The following is a 19,847-nucleotide window of genomic DNA, read 5'->3' as shown; positions in this document are numbered from 1 at the left end:
GCCAGCTCCAGTCTTCCCTGGTCCCACAACACTCCTGGCCCCAGCCCGTCAGTTTTTCCCCCTTGAGTGTTCCAGCCCCGGAGCACCCACTGGGTCACCGACTATGCCAGACCAGGGGTGTTGCCGGATTAGGGAAGTCCAGATTAGGGAGGTTCAACCTGTAGCATCAATTATTATTTTCTATGATTATTTATTATTACAACCATACACTGAGCAGCGCAATGACAGCCATGCGCACAGAGTTATCCAAGGTGCGCTGAGGAAAATAGGAGTAACCAAAACACTGCTTTAAAAAGGAGTTAAAAATAAATAACTAAAATAGAGTGAAGCTGCATTTACAGTGGCTTCTAGGAAACAGAGTAACTGTCAGGCCCTGGGAACAGCAGGTCAGAGCCACATCAAGTGACAATGAATTATTTTATGTAACAAAGACATATGGGGCAATGGCCTTTAACACCACAGCCCTGGGGGAGGGGTGCTGAGATGGGCCAACAAGGAACACCAGCCTCTCTGCCACATGGCCTATTTTGGCAACCACTGCAGATGGCGCACCCCACTGTGGTAACTTTTATCCCCTCTGCCTATTCGTTTCTTAAAGTTGCTTGTTTGGAGGCTTTTCCGGGCTGTGGCTTCTTCCTTTTTTTTTTTTTTTTTTTTGGGTGGACTATCCTGCCGGAGCGCGTGATTGGCTCCCGGTTGCACAAGCTGCTAAAAGAAGCTTTAAAAGGCTGCTTGTTGTTGATTTTTTCCTTTCACTTTCGGGTTGCCTGCGGGTGTGGTTGGTTGGGCTGCTGGCCGCCTGCAAAGGGCAGAGAGAACAGACACCCACCCAGCTGCGATGGCCTCTCCAGTTACAGCAGGGGACATAAAAGATGACGCTATTTGCTCCATCTGCCTGGGGTATCTGACAGAGCCGGTGACTATCGCGTGTGGGCACAACTTCTGCCGAGCCTGCCTCAGCCAGTACTGTGCGGCAAAGGGAACAGGGACATCTCCGACCTGTCCCCAGTGCAGAGCCCAGTTCCAGAAAGGGGAGTTCAGGCCCAACACCCAGCTGAGCAACATCGTACAAAAGCTCAAACAACTGGGGTCAAAACCAGGACAAGGGCAAAAGGAGGATCTGTGTGAGAGACACAAGGAACGTCTCAAACTCTTCTGTGAGGAGGATGGAGAAACCATTTGCTGGGTGTGTGAGAAATCCCGGGCTCACCGCGCTCACACTGTGGTTCCCGTGGAGGAGGCTGCCCAGGAGTACAAGGTAGGAAATGCTGTTGACTTTGCTTAATTAAACCCCTTAAGGACCCCAGGTTTATCCCCCATCAATCCCAGGACAATCTTTCACACCTGGCTGCCTAAGGTTAGGCACCTAAACGAAAGGGGCCTGGTTTTCAGGGGGGTGAGCACTGGGGGTTGTGGGTAACGGGAAAAGATTCAGACATTTTTGCCCCAACACTGCAAGTGTCAATGCCCGATAGAGAGAACAGGGCTGATGGCTCTTTGTGCACCTGCAACCCGTCTGCCAGGTGGAGTGGGCAGCAAGAAGTGCTGGGTTCAATATACAACACAGAACCAGCTCGAGCCCCCACCCAGTGACCTGGGCAAACCACACCCGACCCTGCGCGCCTCTGAGAGGCCAAACTTCCTCTCTCTAAAGCACAGAGCCTGAGTGTGGAAAACACAGGTGCTGGCTTCCTCGTTTCCCCAGGGGTGCTCAAGCCCTGCTCTGCACAGGCCCCGCCCCCACTCCATCCCTTCCCCCAAGACCACACCCCCACCCCACCTCTTCCTGCCCTATTCTGCCCCCTCACCCGAGCGTGCTCTGCCCTCTCTCCCAATGCCTCCAGCTCTATACGTTCAGTCTCTTGAGGTTCCACCCTGCTCTTAGTGATTGTCAGCTCTTAGGCTTTGTCTACACTACAAAGTTTTGCTGGCAAAAGTGATGCCACTTTAATTAAAGCCGCTGTTGCATGTGCACCCTAGCTCCTTGTGCAGGCAGAGCACATTCACACTAGCAGCTCTTACATCCACACAGAGAGCAGCACAGTTAGTAGCAATCCCGCTCTGAAAACTGGCCGCCAGAGTGCTTTGCAGAGGTGAAAGTGGGCTGGTGCGGGTCGGAGCAGTGCTCTGGCAAGAGCCGGCCGCCAGCCCGGCCCGCACACAGCTGGCGTTTGCTCCCCTGTCGGCGGCCCTGCCGGTAGGTCCCAGCAGCACGGACGCACTAGCGAGGTTAAAGCGCTGCCATGGCAGCACTGCTGGACCCTACCAGCAGGGCCACCGACAGGGGGGAGCAAAAGGGGCTGCTGCCCTGGGCCCCAGCTTTGGGGGGCCCTGTGGGGCCCAGGGTAGCCTAAGGGATTAGCAGGGGGCCTGGCGCCGGCCGGCAGCAGGGGTTGGGTGCGCCCCCGCACTCACTGCAGCCGGTGGGAAGCAGAGCGACCCAGCCCCAGCCATGTTGCTTGGGGGGGACCCCCTCCCTGCACTCACCAGTGGTGGGAAGCGGAGCCCCCTTGGCCCTTCTGCCCCAAGGCCCCACCCCTTCCAGGAGGCCAGAGCCACCCACCCTGTTAAGGACGCCAGGCCTAGTGCAGGGAGCACTGATACGTCGCGGCGTCTACTTTCACTGACAGGGCTCAGAAACAGCCAGGAAGTACTGGCTCAGGTGCCTGGGGATGATCCTTTAAATATCAGCATTGTTAACAATTTCATTCACCTTGTGAGAGCGGAGAGGGAGAGTTACAATCCAGCACCACGTACTGCCAGTGATTCCTCCTTCCGGTGCCACAGGCGGGTGATGTTTGGGAGATGCCACCTCTTATTTCCCCCCCCAGTAAAGAAGGTCCAGGCCCAGAGAGCCCAAGGATATATTCTAGCCCCATGAGGGGAGACCGGCCCCAGCAGCCATTTGGAGCCAATCAGCAACTCCATCCCGTTTTGAACAATGCACCATCTCCTGTGAACAGACCATGGTGTCTCCTTTTGGTGACTCACATGGGCGGAGCTTATTTTGTGGGTGGATCTTCAGAGAATCCAGCCACCTTTGTCCCTCTGTCCTCTCCCCCAGTCTGATCCCTGCTCACTAATGAAGCTAAAGCAACAAAGAATCCTGTGGCACCTTATAGACTAACAGACGTTTTGCAGCATGAGCTTTCGTGGGTGAATACCCACTTCTTGCATCCGAAGAAGTGGGTATTCACCCACGAAAGCTCATGCTGCAAAACGTCTGTTAGTCTATAAGGTGCCACAGGATTCTTTGTTGCTTTTACAGATCCAGACTAACACGGCTACCCCTCTGATACTTGACACTAATGAAGCTGTTTTGATGAGTGCAAAGGCTGCTTTTCCGCCTCCTCTCTCTCACTAGTTCCTGCTGGCTCCCTCCCTCACTGCTTCCCTGCAGCAGCACCGCAGAGAGGGGGAGAGAACTTGAGGGCCCAGAGAAAAGAGAAGGAGTGAAATGGGGAGATTCTGCAAGGAGCTCAGGAGGGTACTCTCGGGTGCTCCCCTGAGTGCAGTACAGAGTCATGCTGACAGAGCAGGAGCACGTTGCTGTGCCGGGTGAAGGAATCACACAATGTCAAAGGGGAAGAGAGTCCTGGGTTATTACAGCTCTGGAGCAGTTGTAATTATGGGTGGCACATTCCCCCAGACCGAGTGTTCCCTGTTCCTCACTGACCTCCAGCCACATCACAGCTTCATCCTGTACAGTTAATGGGACGGTGCTGGTGTGAGGCTCCCAGCTGCTGCCTGGGGGAGGCCACATGGGAGCCTGGCAGACAGATGAAAGCACCGTGTGGATCTTGTTCCTGGCCTGGGCCTGGGGCACAGTACAGTGATGCATTGTCCTAAGCTGCTTGGTCTCACCGGCAGGAGGGATCATTCAGAACCTTCCGAACTATTTCCCCTCTGGCCTGCGCTCAGTGATGTGAAACTTTAGCTAAAAACACAGGCCTTGAGAAGTCCTGAGTGTCTGCATGATGCAGAGCATCCCCGCTCTGAGACTGGCGTCTCTGCTCCCACGCTGCCTTTGGGGCCCGCAGAGCTGAGTCTGCTGCCTCCTTCCAGGGTATTTTACTGCTTGTGTATGAAAGGACGATATCTATGGTACACGGGCACCAATGATGCTGCCAAGAATGACCTTGAGTGGATCACTACAGACGACGTGGCTCTGGGAAGAAGGATAACGGAGTTTGAGGCGCAAGTGTTGTTCTCATCCATCCTCCCTGTGCAAGGAAAAGGCCTGGGTAGAGACCGTCGAATTGTGAAAGTCAATGAATGGCTACGAAGGTGGTGTCGGAGAGAAGGCTTTGGATTCTTTGACCATGGGATGGTGTTCCAAGAAGGAGGAGTGCTAGGCAGAGATGGGCTCTGCCTAACGAAGAGAGGGAAGAGCATCTTCGCAAGCAGGCTGGCTAACCTAGTGAGGAGGCTTTAAACTAGGTTCATCGGGGGGAAGGAGACCAAAGCCCTGAGGTAAGTGGGGAAGTGGGATACCAGGAGGAAGCACGAGCAGAAGAGCACAAGATGGGAGGACTCCTGCCTCCATACTGAGAAAGCAGGATGATTAGCTAGTTCTCTTAAGTGCCTATACACAAATGCAAGAAGCCTGGGAAACAAGCAGGGAGAACTGGAAGTCCTGGCACAGTCAAGGAATTATGATGTGATTGGAATAACAGAGACTTGGTGGGATAACTCACATGACTGGAGTACAGTGATGGATGGATATAAACTATTCAGGAAGGACAGGCAGGGCAGAAAAGGTGGGGGAGTTGCATTGTATGTAAGTATCAGAGGGGTAGCCGTGTTAGTCTGGTTCTGTAAAAGCAGCAAAGAATCCTGTGGCACCTTATAGACTAACAGATGTTTTTGCAGCATGAGCTTTCGTGGGTGAATACCCACTTCTTCGGATGCAAGTAGTGGAAATTTCCAGAGGCAGGTAAATATAAGCAAGCAAGAAGCAAGCTAGAGATAACGAGGTTAGATCAATCAGGGAGGATGAGGCCCTGTTCTAGCAGTTGAGGTGTGAAAACCAAGGGAGGAGAAACTGGTTCTGTAATTGGCAAGCCATTCACAGTCTTTGTTTAGTCCTGAGCTGATGGTGTCAAATTTGCAGATGAACTGGAGCTCAGCAGTTTCTCTTTGAAGTCTGGTTCTAAAGTTTTTTTGCTGCAGGATGGCCACCTTAAGATCTGCTATTGTGTGGCCAGGGAGGTTGAAGTGTTCTCCTACAGGTTTTTGTATATTGCCATTCCTAATGTCTGATTTGTGTCCATTTATCCTTTATCCTTTTCCTTAGAGACTGTCCAGTTTGGCCGATGTACATAGCGGAGGGGCATTGCTGGTATTCACCCACGAAAGCTCATGCTGCAAAAACGTCTGTTAGTCTATAAGGTGCATTTCAGAAAAGTAGACTTTGACTCCCTCAGGAAACTAATGGGCAGGATCCCCTGGGAGAATAACATGAGGGGAAAAGGAGTCCAGGAGAGCTGGCTGTATTTTAAAGAATCCTTATTGAGGTTGCCAGAACAAACCATCCCGATGTGTAGAAACAGGGGCGGCTCCAGGCCCCAGCACGCCAAGTGCATGCTTGGGGCGGCATGCTGCGGGAGGCGCTCTGCCGGCCACTGGGGGGGCGGCAGGCAGGCAGCCTTCAGCAGCATGCCTGCGAAGGGTCCTCTGGCCCCGTGGCTCTGGTGGACCTCCCGCAGGCGTGCCTGCGGAGGGTCCGCTGGTCCCGCGGCTCCACCGAAGCCGCGGCACCAGTGGACCCTCCGCAGGCACGCCTGTGGGAGGTCCACCAGAGCCGCGGGGCCAGAGGACCCTCCGCAGGCACGCCTGCGGGAGGTCCACTGGAGCCACGGAGCCGGCGACCGGCAGAGCACCCCCCGCGGCATGACGCCGTGCTTGGGGCAGCTAAATGTCTAGAGCCGCCCCTGTGTAGAAAGAATAGTAAATGTGGCAGGCAACCAGCTTGGTTTAACAGTGAAATCCTTGCTGATCTTAAACACAAAAAAGAAGCTTGCAAAAAGTGGAAATTTGGACAAATGACCAGGGAGGAGTATAAAAATATTACTCAGGCAAGCAGGAGTGAAATCAGGAAGACCAAATCACACTTGCAGTTGCAGCTAGCAAGGGATGTTGAGTAACAAGAAGGGTTTCTACAGGTATGTTAGCAACAAGAAGAAGGTCAGGGAAAGTGTAAACCCCTTACTGAATGGGGGAGGCAACCTAGTGACAGAGATGTGGAAAAAGCTAATGTACTCAATGCTTTTTTTGCCTCTTTCTTCATGAACAAGGTCAGCTCCCAGACTGCTGAAGTGGGCAGCACAGTATCGGGAGGAGGTGACCAGCCCTCTGTGGAGAAAGAAGTGGTTCAGGACTATTTAGAAAAGCTGGATGAGCACAAGTCCATGGAGCCAGATACACTGCATCTGAGGGTGGTAAAGGTGTTGGCTGATGTGATTGCAGAGCCATTGGCCATTATCTTTGAAAACTCATAGTGATCGAGGAGGTCCTGGATGACTGGAAAAAGGCTAATGTAGTGCCCATCTTTAAAAAAGGGAAGGAGGAGGATCCGGGGAACTACAGGCCAGTCAGCCTCACCTCTATCCCTGGAAAAATCATGGAGCAGGTCCTCAAGGAATCAATTCTGAAGCACTTAGAAGAGAGGAAAGTGATCAGGAACAGTCAGCATGGATTCACCAAGGGCAAGTCATGCCTGACAAACCTAATTGCCTTCTATGAGGAGATAATTGGCTCTGTGGATGAGGGGAAAGCAGTGGATGTCTTATTCCTTGAGTTTAGCAAAGCTTTTGATATGGTCTCCCACAGTATTCTTGCCAGCAAGTTAAAGAAGTATGGGCTGGATGAATGGACTGTAAGGTGGATAGAAAGCTGGCTAGATTGTCGGGCTCAATGGGTAGTGATCAATGGCTCCATGTCTAGTTGGCAGCCGGTATCAAGTGGAGTGCACCAACGGTCGGTCCTGGGGCTGGTTTTGTTCAGTATCTTCATTAATGATCTAGAGGATGGTGTGGATTGCACCCTCCGCAATATTGCAGATGACACTTAACTGGGAGGAGTGGCAGATATGCTGGAGGGTAGGGATAGGAAACAGAGGGACCTGACAAATTAGAGGATTGGGCCAAAAGAAACTTGATGAGGTTCAACAAGGACAAGTGCAGAGTCCTGCATTTAGGATGGAAGAATCCCATGCTCTGCCACAGACTAGAGACCAAGTGGCTAAGCAGCAGTTCTGCAGAAAAGGACCTAAGGGTTACGGTGGATGAGAAGCTGGATATGAGTCAACAGTGTTGCCAAGAAGGCTAACGACATTTTGGGCTGTATAAGTAGGAGCATTGCCAGCAGATCGAGGGATGTGATCATTACCCTCTATTCGATATTGGTGAGGCCTCATCCAGTTTTGGGACCCACACTACAAGAAGGATGTGGAAAAATTGGAAAGAGTCCAACAGAGGGCAACAAAAATGATTAGAGGGCTGGAGCACATGACTTATGAGGAGAGGCTGAGGGTACTGGGATTATTTAGTCTGCAGAAGAGAAGAATGAGGGGGGATTTGATAGCTGCTTTCAGTTACCTGAAAGGGGGTTCCAAAGAGGATGGATCTAGACTGTTCTCAGTGGTAGCAGATGACAGAACAAGGAGTAATGGTCTCAGGTTGCACTGGGGGAGGTTTAGGTTGGATATGAGGAAAAAAAATTCACTAGGAGGGTGGTGAAACACTGGAATGGGTTACCTAGGGAGGTGGTGGAATTCCCTTCCTTAGAGGTTTTTAAGGTCAGGCTTGAGAAAGCCCTGTCTGGGATGATTTAGTTGGGGATTGGTCCTGCTTTGAGCAGGGGATTGGACTAGATGACCTCCTGAGGTCCCTTCCAATCCTATGATTCTATGATACTCTCCACCCATCAGACAGGCAGACTAATGGCTGTTCACTGCACGCAATGTCCCTGCAGGAGAAACTCCAGGGAGCCCTGGGCCCTCTGAGGAAGGAGCTGGAGGAAGCCCTGGTGCTGACGTCTAAAGAGAAGGAAAAACCACAGAGTGGCAGGTGGGTATCGGGGTTTCTCTCTCCCTGAGTCCTTCCCCCTGCAATGCTCCCAGGGATGAAGGAGCTGTGAAGCTCCAGGACAAGGGTATGAACCTGCTCTGGTTGCTTGCCCCATGGCAGAGGCTTGGTGCCAGCAGGATCAGGCTGTGTCTCTGGTGGGGGTCTCAGCACAGCAGCTCCTGTACGTGGCAGAGGAGGGGCAGTTCCTGGCCCTAGTGAGGTGGTGCAAACTCACCCCAGTGCTCTCTGATAGGGGCAAATTCTCAATAGCGGGTGCAGTGTTTTCAAAATCACATGGACCCTCTTTCCCTCCTGTAGGTGGCGCTGGTGTAGAAGCTGCTTCAGCCAGTGGGATTCAGGGGCCTCCATGAAATAGCTCCACAGTGTATCTGCAGCCTGGAGGACACAGGGATTGTTCCTTCTCCATCCTCCCACATCTCCTCCCCCACAGTCCCCGCAGTGCATCTGCCAAGTGCCTGGGCCGGACACTAGAGCTGGGAGCTGTGGGGGAGGATTTACTCCATGGGTGAGGTTCAAAATCACTCAGCTGGCTGGGCTGGGGCCGGGCTGGGAGCTGAGCTCCTTTGAACATCAAACCCAGTTGTGGGTGCTGAGCTCTTTGCAAAGTCTGCCCCAAGGGTGCGTCTAAATGGCACCAACAAGTAGCTGCGGGCTAGTCACTGAGTCATTACCCAGGAGGCTGGGTGGGCTTGTACAGCCCCTGCTGCTGTGGCTTCACTGCTACCAGCACCCGAGCAAGCTGGAGTGTGTCGTCACCTGCTGCCTTCACTCCTCCATTGCAGTGTGGACACCCCCTGAGTCAGCAGAGCCAGAGGCAGGTCAGTGTAAAGCCAGGCAGAGCTTTGCCACTTCACAGCCTCTGCTGCCATCATGTGGCCACCTCATCCCAGTCACCTGCTACTGTTACTGTGACCTTACCTGTGCTTATCTGTAGCCAGGTGATGAACCCATGGGACACAATGTCTGTGCCAGTTCACCTGCCTTTCACAGTGAAATCCCCACAGAGAGTGTGGGGTGTGTGAGGAAGACACTGGCTGGTCACTGGACACATAGACATGGGGTGCTCAGGCAGGCTGGGTGAGGCTAAAGCCAGCTCTGACAATACCCTGGGTGCCCAACACCCATGTGTGCCCCACTCCCTTGTGTCCATCCCATGCCACCTGCAAGAACATACTGCGGCTTTACAAAGCACCCTAGACAACCCTGCTACCAAACTAGCCTTATTAATATTGAACTTAAACAAACCCTTTGTGGTATGTTTCTCAAAGAAGTAAATATCCTTACAAACCTGATAGTGATTTAACATTCCCTGCTTCATGGACAGAGGCCCAGTCTGTGTAACTCAACATCTGGCTCATGTTTTCTCTGTGCCTTTCCTATTTTTCTATCTCCAGAGGACAGTGAAGAATAGGAGAGAGATGATTGCAGATGAATTTAACAAACTGCACACACTGCTGAGAGAGGAGGAGCAGCTGCTTCTGCAGAGCCTGGAGGAGGAGGAGAGGGAGATTCTGCAGAGATTACAGAAAAATGTAACCAAACTCTCCCAGCAAAGCTCCTCTCTGCAGCAGCTGATCACAGAGATCGAGGAGAAGTGTCAGCAACCAGTTATCGAGCTGCTAAAGGTGAGACGGCATCAAAATTCTCCACCCATCCAGAATTAGAACTCAGATCCCTGGGTCTGGATTCCAACAATTAGAGTAAATGTGTTCTGTGGTTTACTGACAAACAGAACATCCGGCTAAGGCCTCCATCAGTTCCAAAATATCCCAGTTCATATTAGAGGGGTATTCTCCTCATGGAGACTCAATGAGGCCATGGGAGATTAAATGGATGATACAAGAATGATACTGAGCTGAACCCATCCCTGCTCTGACTCCAGAACATTGCACCCAACACAGGCGATAAACACAGATACTGATGGGTTGGGTCCCTAGAAGGGAGAATTCTTTAGCTAAATTCCTGTCTCACCTACATAAATGAAACAAGTGTTAATGCAAAATGGTGTATGAGATTTTACCACAAAACAGTGAAGCCTGGGAGGGTTTATCTATGTTCTATATGAAAGTTTTATGCACGTTGTGTTAATAAAACATTTTTTCTCTTTTTCCTTTCAGGATGTGAAAAGCACATTGAGCAGGTGTGTTTCCTATGTTCATTGCTTGGCTATTCTTGGTGGTGGTTCTGGGATGCTGTGTGTACAGAGCAGCTGAGTGATGATGGGACGTTTTCTTCATAGGAGTGAGAATGTGAAACTCCAGGAACCAGAAGCTGTTTCTACTGACCTGAAGAACGTGTATAAAATTTCCCTTGACATGAGGGAAGCACTGCAGAGATTCGGAGGTGAGTGGATTCTACTGGGACATTCAGCTGTGTTGTGCCTGGGGAACTGGACAGAGCCTGGGACCCCAGGACACGCATGGGCCCAGCTGACAGGCTTGGAGCTGTGATAGCTGGAGGCTGATGCACTGAGTGCTGGGCAGTTTGCCTGCTACTTACAGCCACCTGCTGGTACTTGCCCAGGTGTCTGACCAGGCCCTGTCACTCTGACATCCTGACCCCTCCATGGCTGAGTTACTGGGTGTCACTGAACCAGGTGCTGTGAGGCCTGGACTGGGCCCGTTGTATGGGAGCTGCACAGACGGGTAACGGATGACGTGTCTGTGCCTCTCTCCTGGGACATGGGAGGGCTGCGTTGTGTGGCCACTGCTCAGCACTACCCCAGCCCCCATTAGCCAAGGCTGGCCCAGCTTTCTGAGCTGGAGGAGGGGCCAGTCTGGCTGCTGCGGTCTGACCTGGGCCGTGTGTTACAGGGTAACAAGCTGAATCCTATGGGCCCCTCGTCTGCTCTGAGCACAGCCCAGTGTGAGGTTGGGTCAGTGGTTTGCTGCTCAGTGAGTGAGACTCACTCACAAGAGTGTGACCCTGTCACAACGGCTGAGCGTGAGCTGCCCCCATCCAAACCCCTCCCACAACCCCAGTGCGGAGACCCGGGGCAAAGGCAGAAACCTGACAGCGAGAAGGGACAGAGAAGAAGCTAAGGCAGAGGAGAGGAGGGAGGGAAGGTTCAGTGAGCTCGCTCTGTGGTAGTTGAACTGGCCCATTCCTCCTACCCCCCACCGCTCCTCTCCTCCCCCCCCCCCGCCCCCCAGCAGGGATCAGTCGAAGGGGCCAAGCTGGGTGTGTCTCTCCCGGCTGATGAGGCTGCACAGTCTGTGCCGGCTGCAGGGCCAGGATCTCAGGGCTCCGGGGAGCAGGAACCCCAGGCTGTGGGGGAAGCAGCTTCCTGTCTGTGACTGTCTGGAGCCAGCACATCCCGGCTGGGCTCTGGGCCATTCCACACCCTGGCCCCTGAGCCTGTTGGGATCCTGAGCCAGTCAGCTCAGTGCCTCGTTCTAGGGGATCACCAGCCCCTGGGGAGCCTCCTGTCAGCCCCCCAGAAGCCCCTTCCTGGGCAGGGTCCCAGGCCCTGAGTCACTCGCTGGCTGCTCCAGGCTGGCCAGGCCCAGGGTCTCCAGCAGGGCTGTTGTGCTGGCACCGCGCTCGCTGCCAGAGCTCCCAGCCCCTGACCCAGCCCGGCCTGTTGTCCCAGTGCTGACCCCTCCCCTGCAGGTGGGGACGCTGCTGCTCTCAATGGCTGAGCCCCTCTCTCTGCCGCTGCCTCTGCTGCTGCGCTTGGAGGCTCAGCACGTGCCAGGGTCAATGCGGCGCTGCTGGGGCTGCTCCTTCCCTCGGCACCTGGGTTCTCTGTGTCTGGGGCAAATGGCGGGTGAGTGGGCAGGGACCTGCTCATAGACACACGCCCTGAGCTGCACCCAGAGGGCAGAGACCAGCCAGGGCTGGGCAGCAAAGTGCCACCCTGCTGAGATTAACCCTTTCCTTTCCCCCGCCCCAGCAGCCCTGGCCACTCAGTGCCACTCGACTGCCTGTGCTCTGACCCCAGGGACCCGGGTTCGGCAGCTCAGGGGAGTCTCTGGGTAAATGTGTGGGGCAGAGTAACCAGGGCTTCCTGCGCTTCAGGGTCCCTGTGTGCAATGGGGAAGGCCCCGCACTGTCATGCAGACCTTAGGGGCTGGGCAGTGAGTGTTGTTATTGATACCATCCTCAGCCATTTCAGGGTATCTTGGCAAGTTTCTTGCCTCAGTTTACCCTCTTCAGCACTCCTTAAATTACGCCCCACAGTCCAAAATATCTCAGAGAAAAGTCCCCTCCTGGGGTCCACTCTGAGTCCAAGTAAATCCCGAAATATAATCTTTTCCCTCACTCTGCTCCAGCCTCCAGCTCTCACTGCAGCTCCTCACTGTCCTCAAGTCAGGAGCCCTCAGTCCTTCCCAGACCTGGGCTTGGATTAGTTTCCATCATGGAATCAGACGACTCCAGCTCTCCCTCCTGGAACTGGGTCATTTCAGACTGTGCCTTTATTCTCTGCATCCACTTTCTCCAGCCAGGGGCAGCTCTCCAGGGCTCTGTCCTGCTACAGCTGCTGCTGTCATTGTCATCTCTGGCAGCTCCTCCCCCTTAGGGGAGCTCCTCTGCCTAGGACAGTGGTCCCCAAACATTTTTGGTCATGTCCTTCCTTACCTGGTTTGCGCCCCAACCGTGAGAGCTGCTGTCAAGAGCTGGGCCAGGAACGGGGCTCCAGTTGGGGCCAGAAGCTGGGGGCCGTGGCTGGGAGTTGACCTGCGGTTGGGGCCGGGAGTTGGGGGCTTCAGCCCGGGGCAGAACCATGTTTGTGGCTGGGTCTGCAGCTGGGTTCTCAGCGTGGAGCAGGGCCGGGAGTCGGTGGCTGAAGTCGGGGCCGGAGATGCAGCTGGGGCTGAGGGTGGGGCCGGAGGCAGAGCAGGTCTGGGTGACGTTCCCTTCCCGCCACCCGTGGCGGCTGGTCCACGCCCTGTCAGGCCCCCCAAATGTTCCTACACATCCTCTAGGGGGGCACGACTCACAGTTTGGGGAGCACTGCTCTAGGAACCCCTTCCAGGCTCCTTGCTCTGGTGAGCTCTCCTGGGAGCTCCTCTCCTCAGCAGCTTCCTGTCCCTGGGATCCCTTCAGCTGAGCCCTGGTTACCCTTTATCAGCCTCATTAGCTGTTTCGCTGCCAAGTAGCCACCTAGGGATTTAATTACTTACAAGTTGGTCTGGGTTGTCTCATTCTCCCTTACAGGGGCCTGTCACAGGTAGTCTGGTCCCTGACTCCCTTAAAAGGACCAGCCCTCTTGATACCTTTCCTCCGACCCCCAGAGCCAACCTGTATTCAAAGGGAGGCTTGACTATGGCTGACACTTGGTTATGTTCTGCTAGAAAAGTTTCAAACTCCAGGGAAGTAAATTGGTGGCCACTTCCAGGAGCTGCACGGACCTAGGCAGGCAGGGAGCCTGCTTTAGTCCCAGGCCCCCGCTGCGCCACTGACCAGACTTTTAATGTCCCAGTCGGTGGTGCAAACCAGAGCCGCCAGGGTCCCTTTTTGACCAGGCGTTCCAATAAAAAACCAGACGCTTGGCAACCCTATGGACAGGTGCCAGCCCTAGGTCCTGTCCATATGGCCCAGTAACACCCTGCTGAGCCAGGTACAGGCAGCCACATGCCAGCCCAGGCCCCTGGCAGGGATGCTGAGCTGCCAGCTGCCATGGTCACTAACAGTGTTAACTCTGTCACATGCCACTCACCAGGCTTAGAGCCCCCAGGGCCCTGGGCCCAGCCCCAGGAACTGCTGTAACCTAGAACCAGAGCAATGCAGGGCTGGAAGGGACCTCGAGAGATCACCTAGTCCAGCCCCCCACGCTAGGTCAGGGACTAGACTATCCCGGGCAGGGATTTGTCCAACCTGTTCTTACAAACCTCCAGTGACGGGGATCCCACAACCTCCCCTGGAGCCGGGTCCAGAGCTTCACTGCCCTGAGAATTAGAAAGTGTTTCCTCATCTCCAGCCTCAACCTCCCTTGCTGCAGATTGTGCCCATTGCTCCTTGGACAGGCCCTCGCCCTGCCCGCTGGGGCACTGCCTGTGTCACCAAGCCTGAGCATCGCTGGTATCGCACTGAATGGCTGGCGGTGCTGGGCTGGCTCAGAGTCCAGTTCCCAGTGGACAGGAGCTCACATTGTAACTCACTTTAATGGCAGCCTCACCAGCCACCTCCGCAGGGAGGCCAAGGCCTGAAGGGGCTGCAAGGACGATTCCTCCCCAGGGAGAGGCTCCAGCAGCTGTCAGGGCTGAGCCATGTTGGCAGGACAGTGGGGGGCTCACACAGCCTCTGTTTCCTTATACCCTCGATACACAGAGCTCCATCAGCCGGGTGTAAAACCCAATTCATACCCCCAGCACCGAACTCACTGACACTGCCCCAAGGGTCCTCTCCTACTGGGGTTGGGGAATGAGTAAGGGGCACTGGAAGAGGGGGGCCAGGGGCCATGGCCCCATCACTTTTACCAATGGGAGGGCTGTTCCCTCCCACTTTTTACCAGCTGTAAGGGTGAGCGACGATGGGGGAGGGGCCGAGAGGAGAGACCAGGGGGACAAGGTGTTGTGGGGAAGAGGTGGTGTGAACGCAGGGGCACAGGAAGAAGGGGCAGTGTGAGAGCGAGGATTCAAGGGTGCGGGGACAGGAGCTCAGGGAGAAGGGCTGGCACAAGTGGGTGACCCCTCTACTTTTAGGGAGCTTCCATCACTCCTGGGGCGAGCACCATCCCGGATCCTGATCCACGGGCACATCTGTGTATTTGCCGGGTGCACAGAGCTCTCTGTGTGGAGACACTTTCACGCTCACCCAGGAACCTGTGCTGGGAGGCCCCACTGCCCAGGAGGCCGAGGGCTCTCACTCCCCTGCCCTGGGGGTGAAGGGAGGAGCCCTGGAGCTGCTGTTCCCCATCCCAGGAAGGGGGTGAAGGGGATGTGGACACAGACAATGTCCCCTCTTGCACTGTGAGGGGAAGACCTGGCTCCTCCCCGGGATTCAGAGCCTGAGCTCCAGCCAGAACCTGAAAATCTATACGGCTATTTTTAATTCCAAAGAGGGAGCCCCGCAGGCCTGAATCTGTCCACCCTGTTCCAAGACTCGCTGCTGCAGGCTGTGTAGAAGAACCCAAAGTGTCTCCAGAGTCTGGGTGTGAAAGTTCCCAGCGGGTCTGACCCAGGGCTGGTTAATGGGAGCGAGGGGGGTGGCTGGCACAGTCGTTAGATGGAGACACCTGAGCTCCTGGGGCTCTGAGATGGTCTCTGTGACTGTTATCCGCCCTGGGAGATGCCCAGGTGCAGCTGCAGAGGGTCTGTGCCGCTAGCAGCGTCCATGGGACAAATGGCTCTGGGCAGAGAGTTCAGGCTGGAGCCAAGTCTCCATTTTCAGCCTGATTTGTGGGGGTGAGATCAGGGCCCAGGGGTCATTTGTCTGCAAAGGGCAAATTAAACAGCAGCTCTGGAGTGTTTCATAGCTGATGTCCTGAGCCTGGCCTGCCTGTAACTGCGTTTCTGGGGATGTTGACAGTCTCTCCTTGCAAATCACTGGGATTGGGACTCCTAAATTGCTCAGACAGGTTTGCAGTGGCGCTGGGTGAAATGTTTTGGACAAATAGTTTATTTGCTGCAAAATTATATTTCGGGTCAAGAGAAACTATTCGTGAATCCATGTCGGGTTTGGTGACTAGTTTCAATTAAGAGAAAAAGGTGCCGCCGCTTCCCTTGTAGCCTTTAGCCCAGTGGCTAGGCCCGCAGCTGGGAGCCTCAGGTTCAATCCCCCGTGTGATGCCATGAGAGCTTGAACCGCTGGGCTCCAGGTGTCTGATGACGTCCCCCTGTGTCTGAACACTGCCATGGGCACTGGGCCAGAGCGTGGGGGTGAGAACGACTCTGCAGCCCAGTGGGTCGGGCCCCCACCTGGGAGCCCAGAGTCCAGCTCCCCTGCTCCAGTGACCCTGTAATTATTGATCCATAATCCCAGTGAGGGGAGGGGTTACGGCCCCTGGCACAGCAGTGTCTCAGCCATGTCTGCCGGGGTTTCCTTGCACTGATGTAGCTGCACCAGTGCAAACCCCTAGTGCAGACGCGCTGTGCAGGTGTGAACTGGGACTGGTCCCTGGTGCAGCTTCTCTCAGATGGAGGGGGGCAGTAAGTGGGGAAATGCCCCCTCCCCTCCCCACTGCCCTGGCCTCATTAGCAACAGCCCATTAATCTGCATTTATACCCCACTCCGAATCTTCCACTGTAATGCCCCCCAAGTGAGCCCAATCCAGGCAACTGCCCCCGTGGGGGTGGGGCTCAGCCCGGCAAGGGGAGAGCCTGGCTGTGGGGTTTCCCTGGCTGGAAGGTGGGGCCTGTGGGGCCTGCCAGCATGGAGAGTCCCAGCTGCTCCCCCTGGGGCAGGGCTGCACCCCCAGTGTGTGTGGGGACAGCACCGACCTGCTCTGAGCGAGAAACCAACCACACATGGCCCGAAAGCAACAGAGATTCCCTGGGGCCTGCCTCTCCCTCCCCCCTCTCTGGCTCCTGCCCCTCCCTTACCCTTCCCTCACCCCTGTGAGGGACCCTGGACCCTGCATCTATTCTGACCCCTCACCAACATCCCTCCCTCTCTTCTCACTCCCTTTCTGCTCCCCTGGGCCCTGCCCCTCTACTCCCACTTTGCTCCCTGGCACACGCCCCTGCTCTCCACCCATCTCTGCCCCACTGGAACAGCCCATCCCTTCTCCCCCTGCCCTCCTGGCATCTGCCCCTCTCCCCAAACATCCTCTGCACCCTGGAGCCCTCCCATCACTTCACACCCCCGCTATGTCCTGGCATCCACCTCTCCCCTTTCCCTCCTCTGTGCCATGTCTCCCACCCCACCTCTCACCCCAATCTGCTTCCCTGGTGCCTACCACTGCCATCACTGCCCCCACCCGCTGATGGCCACCCCTCACCCTCCTCTGCTGTCCTGGCTTTCGCCCTTCTTACTCCCCTCGGCCCTCCTGACTCCTGCCCCTGTCCCCACCCTCTCTGACCCCTGGCACCCGCCCCTTCCCTCGTCCCCCTGCGCCCACCCCTCCTCTAGCCCCACTCTGATCCCCTGGCACCTGCCTCTCACCAATCCCCTCTCCTAACGCCTCCCTCTACCCACCTGCCCTGCCTCTCACCCCTCTCTGCCCCCTGGTGCTTCTCCCTCCCCTCCTCTGCCCTCCCTGTGCCTGCACTTCTGCTCAACCCCCTCAATCCCCTGGCACCTGCCCTTTCCCTTCCCCCCCCCCACCCTCCTGCTGCCTGCCCCTTCCCTCCTCCTGCCCCCCAACACCTGCCTCTCCCCGTGTCCACTTCCTTCCTGGTGCCCAGCCCCTCACCACCCTCTGCCCCACTGACCGTGCTCTCCTCTTGCTCCTCTGCCACCATCGCCCATGCCACCTTCTTTTTATTTCTCACCCCTGCCCCTCCCCTCCCCCTCTGGCTCCGTAACACCTGCACCCCTCACCACCCCTCCAGTCCCCTGGTGCCAGCTCCTCCTCTGCCCCAAATCCCAGCTCTGCCCTGGCCCCATCTGCCTCCCTGGTGCCTGCTGTTTCCTTTGCCCCCTCTGCCTGCCTGGTGCAAGTCCCTTCCCTCGCCCCCCTTTGGGACCCCTGGTCTCAGCCCTTCCCCTCACCTCAGCACTGCCTTACCCCTCCCCTCCCCCTCTCCTAACCTCTGGGCCCCACCCTCCCTTCATCCTTCCTCTGCCCCCCTGGTGCCCACATCTCCCTGCACACACCTCTGCCCCTAGGGCCTGCCCTTCTCCACACCCCTCTCTCTGCCCCCCTTCTGCTCACCTGCTCCCACACCCCCCATTCTGCCCCTTTGGCACCAGTGCCTGTTCATTCGCTCCCCCCCATGGTTCCATCTGCCCCACTCCTCCTCATCTCACCTCCTGGCAGCTCAGCCTCCTCTTGATTTCTCCTATCCCATTGGAGCTCCCCATTCTCTCACACCCCTTTGCCCCCAGGTACCCACCCCTTCCCTTGCTTCCCTGGGGTCCATCCCCTTCTTTTCCCATGGAGCCCACCCCTCCCCACCGCCCTGCAGCCCCCTGGAACCTGCCCTTCCCTTCACACCCCTGTCCTGGTGCCCCTCCCTTCCCTTATCACCCCATAGCCCTTGTGCCTGCCCCATGTCCCTCCCTCCCCCCTCTGCTCCTGTCACCTCCCCCTCCCCTTTCCTCTCCCAGCATCAGCCTCTCCCCTCCCCCGCCTCCCCTGACACCTTCCCACCCCTCCCCCGATCCTCCTGCCCTTCCCCCTCATTGTCTCCTCACAGGCAGAGGGGCCCTGACTCCCCTCAGGCCACAACCCCTCCCCCCAGTGATTAACGGGGACGCAGGTTAATTTCCCTTTGATCCCAGTGACCAGCCCCTGCCCCCAGCCCTGACTCTGTGACTCTCTCCCCAGTGGAGGTGACTCTGGATCCACACACGGCTCATCCCTGGCTCGTCCTATCTGAGGATCGGAAACATGTGAGACACGGAGACAAACGCCAGGATCTGCCCAACAACCCTGAGAGATTTGATCCTTGTGTCTGTGTCCTGGGCACTGAGGGGTTCGCGGGCGGGAGGTGTTACTGGGAGGTGGAGGTGGGAGACAAGACGAGATGGGAACTGGGGGTTTGTAGGGAATCTTTGAGCAGGAAGGGGCAGGTCACATACACACCTGGGAATGGATACTGGGTCTTGTGGCTGAGGGATGGGGGATACAAGGCCCTCACCTCCCCACTGACCCCTCTCCCCATGAGCGTCAGGCCCAGCCGGGTGGGGATTTTCCTGGACTATGAGGCGGGCGAGGTCTCGTTTTACAATGTGACTGACAGGTCCCATCTCTTCACTTTCACTGGCACCTTCTCCGGGAAACTCCACCCTTTCTTCTGTCCCTGTCTCAACGCTGGGGGTACAAACGCGGCTCCCCTGATAATCTGCCCAGTCCCAGCTCAGGCCGGAGGGAATCTCTGTCCCTGACAGTGACCCCGCGGCACAGACTGGCCCCTCCCAGCCCTGCTGCTCTTCCCACTCCCAGTGGTGGGGGCCAGTTACTGCAGCAACTGGACTTTCTGTGCTGACCGGACGCTGCCAGTTTCCCTTTTCAGCTGGAGGTTCCAGTCGAAAACCGGACACCTGGGAACCTCCAGCCCCCACCTTCCCCGTCCCCAGCCCCAGGGGTAGCAGATGGTGGGGGATGGGGTCATTCACTCCGGTCAGAATTTTCTACCCCTGTGAAATCTCAATGTAAAATATGAAAGAATAAAAATTATTCTAATTTAGAAAATATTATTGCAACAAGGTGTAAATACAAGAATATTTTAATTTTCATTTCAACAGTATCTCAAAAACAAGCATCTAACCATATTTTTAGAACTGGAATTATTTACATTTATTTTTTGATTCTTCCCTCAAATCTATATTAAACTTTAACTTCTCTAAATAACGTCATTTGTATTTTGACTGTGGAATTTGAAGAAATGCAAAATATTTATCTTAACAAAATAAACTATTAAATTGTCAGACTGGGTTGTTCAGTTACAATGTACATGTGTCATAAACATCATAACTACACGTGCAGCTTCTCTCTCTCTCTCTGTCCCCTCCCCCCACCCACCCTTTATTGTCTTGATCGGTTCTTTCCAGGAAATTCATCACAATTCCTCTGGGTTCTGTCCACCACTTTCTCTAAAGCTCTGTAAAAATAGTGACTGATTGATCTGATTCCTTGAAATTAGCAATTAGGAAGTTAGGTACCTTGTGGGATTTTCAAAAGTGCTTCTGTTTAGGCACCTAACTCCC

At 55.4% G+C, this 19,847-nt stretch overlaps 1 pseudogene; it reads left to right on the top strand.

Moving 5' to 3' along the window:
- Positions 1-778: 778 nt before the first annotated feature.
- Positions 779-19,085, top strand: LOC123346493 (annotated as a pseudogene).
- Positions 19,086-19,847: the final 762 nt, after the last annotated feature.

This window comes from Mauremys mutica, chromosome 12, assembly GCF_020497125.1.
Source record: "Mauremys mutica isolate MM-2020 ecotype Southern chromosome 12, ASM2049712v1, whole genome shotgun sequence".
Taxonomy (NCBI): domain Eukaryota; kingdom Metazoa; phylum Chordata; order Testudines; family Geoemydidae; genus Mauremys; species Mauremys mutica.
The sequence above is the reverse complement of the archived record's forward strand: the minus strand, read 5'-3'. Positions and strand labels throughout refer to the sequence as shown.